The sequence below is a fragment of the Bactrocera dorsalis genome, chromosome 6 (genome assembly GCF_023373825.1).
Source record: "Bactrocera dorsalis isolate Fly_Bdor chromosome 6, ASM2337382v1, whole genome shotgun sequence".
Classification (NCBI taxonomy): Eukaryota; Metazoa; Arthropoda; class Insecta; order Diptera; family Tephritidae; genus Bactrocera; species Bactrocera dorsalis.
In genome coordinates this window covers 27,284,310-27,294,089 of record NC_064308.1, presented here as the reverse complement: position 1 = coordinate 27,294,089, position 9,780 = coordinate 27,284,310, and the positions used below count along the sequence as shown (strand labels likewise).

Below are 9,780 nucleotides of genomic sequence, written 5' to 3'. Positions count from 1 at the left end.
TTTTAATTCGCTGAACTATGTCAATGTCGTCGTATATCTCGTACAGCTCATCGTTCCATCGAATGCGATATTCGCCGTGGCCGATGCGCAAAGGACCATAAATCTTTCGCAGAAACTTTCTCTCGAAAACTCGTAACGTCGACTCATCGGTTGTTGTCATCGTCCAAGCCTCTGCACCATATAGTAGGACGGGAGTTATGAGCGATTTATAGAGTTTGGTTTTTTTTTCGTCGAGAGAGGACTTTAATTTTCTATTGCCTACTCAGCCCGAAGTAGCACCTGTTGGCAAGAGTAATCCTGCGTTGGATTTCCAGGCTGACATTGTTGGTGGTATTAATACTGGTTCCTAAATAGACGAAATTATTTACAACTTCAATGTGATGACTATCAACAGTGACGTGAGTGCCAAGTCGCGAGTGCGACGACTGTTTGTTTGATGACAGGAGATATAATATTTCGTCTTGCCCCCGTTCACTGCCAGACCCATTTGCGTTGCTTCTTTGTTCAGTCTGGAGAAAGCAGAACTAACGGCGACGGGTGTTGAGGCCGATGATATCAATATCATCCACATACGCCAGCGGTGGTACACTCTTATAGAAGTTGGTACCTTCTCTATTAAGTTCTACAGCTCGAACTATTTTCTCCAGAAACAGGTTGAAAAAGTCGCACGATAGGGAATCGCCTTGTCTGAAACCTTGGTATATATATATATTATATGCGATATTAAGGAGGCTAGTCCCACGGTAGTTGGCGCAGATTGTGGGGTCTTCTTTCTAATGGATTGGGCATAAAACACTTAAATTCCAATCGTTGGGCATGCTTTCGTCCGACCATATTTTACAAAGTTGATACATGCTCCTTATCAGCTCTTCGGCGCCGTTTTTGAAAAGCTCGGCCGGCAATCCGTCAGCCCCTGCCGCCTTGCTGTTCTTCAGGCGGGCAATTGCTATTCGAACTTCTTCATGGTCGGGTGATTAAATGTCTGCTCCATCGTCATCGATTGGGTTATCGGGTTCGCCTTCTCCTGGCGTTGTGCGTTCACTGAAATTCAACAGGCTGGAGAAGTGTTCCCTCTATAATTTAAGTATACTCTGGGCATCGGTGACTAAATCACCTTTGGGCGATCTACAGGAGTATGCTCCGGTCTTGAAACCTTCTGTAAGCCGCCGCATTTTTTCGTAGAATTTTCGAGCATTACCCCTGTCGGCCAGCTTATCAAGCACTTTGTGCTCACGCATCCGGGCTCTTTCTTTTTCTGTCTGCAAATGCGTCTCGCTTCCCTCTTCAACTCTCGGTAGCTACCCCATCCCGCACGTGTTGTGGTCGATCGTAACGTTGCGAGGTAGGCAGCCTGTTTTCTCTCCGCTGCGACACGGCACTCCTCGTCGTACCAGCTGTTCTTTTGCACTTTCCGAAAACCAATGGTTTCGGTTGCAGCTGTACGTAAGGAGTTTGAAATGCCGTCCCACAGTTCCCTTATACCGAGTTGTTGACGAGTGCTCTCAGAGAGCAGGAGTGCAAGCCGAGTAGAAAATCGTTCGGCTGTCTGTTGTGATTGCAGCTTCTCGACGTCGAACCTTCCTTGTGTTTGTTGGCGTGCGTTTTTTGCTGCACAGAGGCGGGTGTGAATCTTAGGTGCAACAAGACAGTGGTCCGAGTCGATGTTAGGACCTCTGAGCGCACGCATGATGAATCTTCTTATGCTGGAATCTAGTACTACAGATAACCTTATTTCGGGCCCCGGCGAAGTCGATCAGCCTCAACCCATTTGGGGATGTTTCGTTGTGGAGGCTGAATTTACCGACCGTAGTGCCAAAGGTACCTTCTTTGCCCACCTTGGTGTTAAAGTCGCCAAACACGATTTTGACATTGTGGCGGGGGCTGCTTTCATAAGTGCGCTCCAAGCACTCATATAACGCATCTTTGATCACATCGTCCTTCTCTTCCATCGGGGCGTGGAAACAAATCAGCGATATGATGAAAAACCTCGCTTTGATACAAATTGTGGCTAGACGTACACCCACCGGAGTGAATGATATTACTCAGCGACGGAGTCTCTCTTCCACCACGAATCCCACATCAAACTTGCGCTCCTTTATATAGCCACTGTAGTAAATGCTACAAGGACCTACTCGCCTCAGTCCTTTTCCCGTCCTTCGCATTTCTTGAACGGCGGTGATGTCAGCCTCTATTTCCACGAAGACATCAACTAGCTGGGCAGCGGCATCTTCCCTATTAAGGAACCGGAGATTCCAGGTGCATGCCCTCAATCAAATCGTAATGCATATTTCGTTTGCTGTGGTCGTCATCAAAAGGGGGGGTCTCTCATCTGAGGCATTTGGTAGCTTTTCATTGAGGCATTTTTTACGGGGCGGGTCCCAAACCCAGCGCAAAACCCTATGTGGGGGATCTCCTTCTCGCTTCAAACCGATGTTCTTAAACTATCCAGAGGATACATGGTCAAAGACCGAAAGTAGTGAGCTAATTGAGCCCTATGTAAAAGCATTGTTTCTGGCCACTCCCAAGTGAATGGCGATCAGAGAACTTTCCTCACTTGCGTGAACTACTACACATGGCTCCAGCTGGCTTACCAGAAGATATTATTTCCAGGTTATTATGATTATTCTTAATAGTGTTGTAAAACTGTCGTCCTTTCGCATTAATAAGCCGTGAGCTAGAAATCTTTGACCTAGTATTCCAAAAACGTCTTTAAATTCGCTATCTGTAATTTTAAAAAAAGGTGAACAGTAAATAGCCGTAAATAAACGTATAATGTTTGTAAATTTCTCTACTTGCTTGTATGTACATATCACTTGTATGTACATACATACATATGTACACCCAATGCTTCATGTAATATTTCCGTTGACACGGACAATCAATGGCGAAGCTCACGCTTTGTCAAAGAGTCAATATGTCGACGGACCGACGCGGTACATATGTATGTACAAATAGGGCAGTGCGCGCGCATTATATTACTGATAAACGTTAATATCATTGATTTACGAGACACAGCTATGTAACTTTCAAAAACTACGATATCTATCATAAAATTCACCCTAGTAATTGTGCGAAGGAAGGCTGTTATTGTTAAAATGAGCATTAAACATTATGAGGGTAGAAAAAATAAGTACGCACAATATTCAAACCACAACTACCACATTAAAAGCAATGAACTAACCGTTGTCAATATATTGCCGAGATACAACATCCTCGTTGAAGAATATAAATAACTTCTCAATATGCACAAACACTAATTTATTATGGGAGGCGACTTTAACGCTAAGCATGTTTACTGGGGATCGCGCCTAACGACAGCTAAAAGGAGAGACTTGTTCCAGGCAGCTCAAGAAACCGGGTGTGAGTTTGTATCGACCGGAACACCAACTTCTTAGCCAACGAACACCAACAAAATACCAGATGTAATAGACTTCTTTATAACCAGGAAGATATCTCGAAATTTCATAGAAAAAAAAGGTGGGTTAGATCTTAGATCTGATCACTCCCCATTATATTTAACAGTAAGTAAAATAGTCATTAAAAAGATCGTTGCCTGAAGCTATACAACAAAAATACGGACTGGACTTCGTTCAAACAAATACTTCAGACTAAAATAAAGTGTCCGAAAATCACAACAGTTGAACAACTAGAGTTAGAAGTTAACACATTTACGAAGGAAATTCAACAAGCAGCTTGGGATAAAACTCCGGAGATAAAGCGGAAAATTATAGGCTCAAATTACCCTAAAGAAATTAAACTCCTTTTAATTAGGAAAAGAAAGTTACGACGGAAATGGCAACAAACCCGCTCGACAAAACCAACCTTAATAAGGCAACAGTAGAATTAAAACGAGAAATTGCTTATATTAAGAAGGAGTCAATTAATAAATATTTATCTCAACTATCCACTGACAAAAAAGACGATTACTCACTCTGGAAAAGAACCTAGTATCTGAAACGTCCAACAAGTCACGTTGCACCACTAAAAGTTGCCTCCAATACTTGGGCTGGAAGTGATTGTGCTAAAGCTAATGCATTTCCAAAACACCTAGGTGAAACCTTTCGTCCAAACGAGGATAGTGAAATCGCATTCCTCAGTAGTATTCAACATTATGATGCAACAATCACAGCAATCACCATTTGTGAACTTAAAAGGGAAATTAAAAAGCTTAAAGTTAAGAAAGCAGATTTCGATTTAGTTACCGCTGAAGTGTTAAAGCAGCTACAATACAAATGTTTACGGAAGCTCACCTACATATCTTTTCAATACTTTGGAAAGTTGCCGAAGTTGTTATGGTTCCTAAGCCAGGAAAGGATTCTCACGTAAACTCGTCATATAGACCAATTTCAAACTTCCTCAAATCTCAAAACTTTTTGAATAATTAATTTATCTTGCTAACTTTACGGGTACGGTACGTACGTGCCTTCTTCCCTTTTGAGTGTTAGAAACACGTGGGAGTAAATGAAGATATGTGCCGCTTCGAAAAAGTTTGAATCCCATTAACAACAGCCTCTCATGCAGGTCGGACAGAGTGAGACAACTCCTAATCATCTCTGTTCGGCGGCGTCCATCAGCAGCGCTGCAATGAATGGCAATATTAATTATAGTCTCTAGGAGAGCAGGTTTCGAGTCAACTAAAGGGGGCTGTCCAGAGCCAGTTCGAGGATGTGCTGCAGGAGGAATGTTTCTCTGATGTTCAGTTTTGTCCAGTTTTTCTTTGTCTCAGTTTTTTTTTGCACGCTTACCAGAGTCTCTTTTTTTCTTTAAACATTTTTCTTCTTCTTTCAACTCTTTACGTAGCTTTTTTATTTCGTCGTGAACATCATCTTTGGCTATTCCAGTGTTCCTTGCTTCAGTAAGAACATTTATTCTCTGTTGTAGTAGACTAATTTTTTTCATAAGAGTATCTTGAGCCAGCTTGCTTGTAACATTTTTAGTGAAGCCCGAATCAATCAAAGTCGTGTGTGGTTCCGTAGACGGTGTCTGCACAATTTCCTCATCAGTATTCTGACTTTGTTCATCGTGGGTATCGCTCATCTTTCGTTTAACGTCAGTGCTTTTATGTCCAGTGACTGCGACAATCGATTCCATATGAGATGAACACGTGAAGCTACAACATCCGAATCCTATAGAAATCAAGAGGTTAACAGTTATGATATCCACTTCACCATCACACAAAATATTAATATAAACATACATGTGTATATGTTTACATACATACATACTTGCGTCTTTAATACATAAATTAAAATAAACTAAGTTCTTTTGTTGTTTTCCACTTAATTGTGGGTAATGTACTCGTATTTTTCATAAGAGGCATCGAACTCTTTAATGTTGATATTAAAAATTATATCGAATTTCATTTGTTTATAAAATAGTTGAAATTGCATTGACAATATTTGTAACCAAAATTCTAAAGAATTTTAAGTGCATTTCCGTTTTGCTTCAAGTATGTTTTTACGATCGAAATTCTTAAGAGGCGTTGCACTTATTAATTTTGCTGATAAGAATTCTTTAGAATTTTAATTGTATTTTGCTTTCTGTTTTTACTATTGATTTCGTATTTAAGATTAAGAACTTTTGTAAACTAAGTTAGTCAGTTAGTCAGTTAGTTTGATTCAATAAAGCAAGAGCTACATACTCTTGGAAGAAATATTTTAATTAATGTTTTAATTGTTAACAGTAGAAATAGGTAATATTGAAACATGCGATAAAAAGAAACATAATATACAAGCAGATGCACCTGTTTTTGTTGAAGAGCAAGTGAAGTCGAGAGAACATTGGGCCTTAGCGTGCCTGGGCGTGGTACTGGCAGGTTTGATGTTTTCATAGGTAGCTAGAAATAAATAATACTTATGAACTTATGACCAGTTTTTGAAAAATTAAGATTTGTATTACATTTTTTTATATCGTTGGCATTTTTTTGACACAGTTGCGCTGGCAAGTTAGCATGAGAGCCTTTATAGACCGAAAACAGTTGATGATATAAAACTCCCTCTTTTGAAGACATTACAGTATTCGAACACTATAAATTCACTTTAATAACACCGACTACAGCAATGAGTATTTTATAGACGACGTATTGCTTAACGCGTTGCACACTTTACCATCTATCATAGTAAGTTGCAGGCTATGATTTATGAACCATTTTTTATTAGGAATTTGAAACTCGGTTGGCATTAAGTTCGCTATTTTATTTTTAAAGTGCAGTTTTTCCCCAAGGGATACTGTGGCGGTCTCCTTTTTGAATTGAAGTCTGACCGGCCTACAATAGCGTGTAGATGATGGTCTAGGATTTTTCCATATTATTTTGGAGTCACTTTCAGTAATAAGCTGAAGTGGGACGTACGATGTTAAGATTAGACATCTATCATCGTCATTACAGTTAGAAAACTTTTGTTTGTATTCACTGTGCCCAGTACTGCCATCAAACCCCCATTTTCCATTTCAATTTTCAATTACAGTTCTTTGGAGCTGTAAAATACTAGAAGCGGTGTTGTCTAGTAAACTTTGCAGCTCGACTTCTGCATATCGTCACCTGAAATGCAAAATAACGTATCATCAAAAAATTCGGAATTGAGTGTCTTATTGATTACGCTTCACTACTTCAAATTATATACATAATTTTAAATATGTTCAACATTTTCTGGTTCTGCGGTCATATATAAACCAGTTTTAACCAATATTAATATTTTGTTTCACTCATGTTCCATTTTATTCCGTGTTTCATTCATGCCACTGTAAATTTCTGAAAATGTTGTTACGTTAATTTGCATTTCAGGTGACGATATGTATGTTTCAGCTACTGTTATGTCATTTGGATATCTTGATGTTTTAAAGTTGAGAATTTTTTCGTAGCTTGGCAATATATTGCAAGACACTTCACTATTCACAAATTCACGAATGAGCAAGTATTGGTGTTTCGTTATTCCAGTGTCCATTAAAAGCGATAAAACCTTTTCACTATTTGCTTCGGTTGACTTCAGGATCGGTGGAAAATCGGATGAGCGCAAAACAGAAGCTGCAGACTCATCTTGTTTTTCTATCAGCATTATCCGACGACGTTTCGTTCTTTTTGAGGACACAGCAAAATCAATTTTATGACGTCCGCGTGCAGCACTTGAAAAACTTTGTTCAGGAACACAAGCAGGCTCAATTATAATTGTTTCGACAGTGTTCAACCAAGGGGATTGATATCGAACAATTGAAATCTTACAACGATTGTATTTAGTTCAATAAGCAATAATTTTTTTGCAAATGTAACCAATACAAATGTTAAGTTTTCTCATCTCTACTGCGTAGGCTTTGTTTTTAATGCTTTGTTCTACCAAACCAATGACACTTCGAGTTCTTTTCGCATTCGTGCCCTCTTCTGTGCACCAAAGATCAAGAATGTACATGCGCGAAAATACGCAGTTACAAGAAGCGCCTATAAAAAAAGATAGCAAAAAAATTAGAAAAAAAATGCAACTTTGCATACAAATACAAAGGACGAAACAAAAGAAACATCACAAAAACAAAGGAAGAGCAGCAGATAGCATCGCAAATTTGAGCAACAGTAAGACGACAGCTTAAGTTTATTCACGAATATACACATATGGGCAAATATCGGCAGCTACACCTAACATTTGTATTACCTTAAAACATTGACAAATACACCGATAACACTCATAAAGGGGGGGAATCGTGGGGTAACATAACTAAATGTCGATTTAAACATGAAAATTACGTTAAAAAAATAAACAAGAAAAGTATAATCAATTAAAAATACACAACAAACAATAAATCAGTAAAAATAACTTCACAAGATGAATTTATTAAAGTAAATACCTGCAACAATAAAATTCATTTTAAATAATCAAATTCGGACCTATCTAGCAAACGTTTGACTACTTTGAAATTCAATTTTGTTTTCACGAAAAGCCAACTTAGCGCAGTTTCGCTGCAAAATTGAACAGTTGATCACGCTTTGCATTCTATTTTTAGAATGTCCCGTTAGATTTGTAGTAAAAACCGGTTTGCCGTGAAGAAGCTTGGACATTTTAGAGACGATTTGGTAACTTTTCGCAAATTTTTGTTGTTATTAATTTTTTGAATTTTGTCCTATGGGCGCAACCACTGTGCAATGATGGCAGCATTAATATTATCAACGTTTTCAAAACAAGGTGTTACATAAGAGGCATTGTAAATGATCCTTGGTACTGCAGTAATGCTGATATTCATCGAGACCTAAGGATGAATACAGTCGCTGAAGAAATAAGGAGTCAGGCAGATGTCCACTACAAAAGGCTTAATGCACATGTGAACGAGGAGGCGAGAAATCTTCTTTTAGACACATGCCGCTCTAGTCGATTATGTCGAAAAGAACCACATAGTTTAGTTGGAAGTAAAATATAAAGGAATAAATTATATACCATATATGTATGTATGAATATTACTATTAATTTCTATGTAATTTGTTTTTAAGTTATTCAAATCAAACTGCTCGTTGGTTTCTGAAACTAGTTCTAGTGATATCAAACATTGTTGAAGTTTTAAAAATATTTGTAATAAAAAAAAACAATCTATGTTGCCTTTTGTCAAAGGCACTATATGAAAATTGTTAGTACATACCTACAATTTCACTTAATTTCGCAACAAGAGTATTACTGCTACGCTCGCGCAAATATATTGAAGGTGGTTGGCATTAACGACTGTGGTGGTACCCTTCGCATCTTCGTCTGAACCATTGCTAAGTATGGCAAATTTGTTGCCATTTGAAACTTCCGTTTTATTTTTATTTAGTGTGCGGACTTGAAATTTTTTAGGATTGACCGCTGACTTACTTAATTTACTTTTTATATTAACGTAGCGGTCAATGCCAGTTTGTACAGACAGGCCTTTTTTATTGGTACATTCTCACCTTGCGTTGTGATTTTCTTCGTTGCCTGCGCGCTTGCTGGTACCGGCAGACTGGTTGCTGTCAGTTCATTTGTTGTTGCCCGATTTATTGCCAGTAGTTGTTATTGTTGTTGGGTCGGCAAAGCTGAAGTTGGCATTTAAGGCAGAGCTACAAACCGGTTGTGAAACGAACTGTTTAGGCCAGGGCCTAAATTCTTATTACCCACCCTAGTGAGTATATAGCAAACTATTGCCAGTTAGCTGTTGACATAAACCGCTAACAGCTTTCAACCAACTGGCAATAGTTTCGTTAAAATCACTACACTTCACTCAATAGCTTAGCAGGCTAATCACTTTTTTCCAACATTCAACCAAGAAGGAACATTCTCTCAAGATGTCCACCGGCCATCATCACCATTATTCACAAGGTAATTTATTACCATTTAATGTATTCTTCTTCTTCTTTACTGGCGTAGACACCGCTTACGCGATTATAGCCGAGTCAACAATAGCGCGCCAGTCGTTTCTTCTCTTCGCTACGTGGCGCCGATTGGACATTCCAAGCGAAGCCAGGTCCTTCTCCACTTGGTCCTTCCACCGGAGTGGAGGTCTTCCTCTTCCTCTGCTTCCCGCGGCGGGTACTGCGTCGAATACTTTCAGAGCTGGAGTGTTTTCATCCATCCGGACAACATGACCTAGCCAGCGTAGCCGCTGTCTTTTAATTCGCTGAACTATGTCAATGTCGTCGTATATCTCATACAGCTCATCGTTCCATCGAATGCGATATTCGCCGTGGCCAACGCGCAAAGGACCATAAATCTTTCGCAGAACTTTTCTCTCGAAAACTCGCAACGTCGACTCATCGGTTGTTGTCATCGTCCAAGCCTCTGCACCATATAG

At 39.3% G+C, this 9,780-nt stretch overlaps 1 long non-coding RNA gene across 1 annotated transcript; it reads left to right on the top strand.

The window, feature by feature from the left end:
* Positions 1–5,324: 5,324 nt before the first annotated feature.
* On the top strand, positions 5,325–7,294 carry LOC125779636 (uncharacterized). The gene is made up of 2 exons (XR_007423423.1): positions 5,325–5,692; positions 6,782–7,294. It is a non-coding gene; the product is annotated as an uncharacterized LOC125779636 (long non-coding RNA).
* Positions 7,295–9,780: the final 2,486 nt, after the last annotated feature.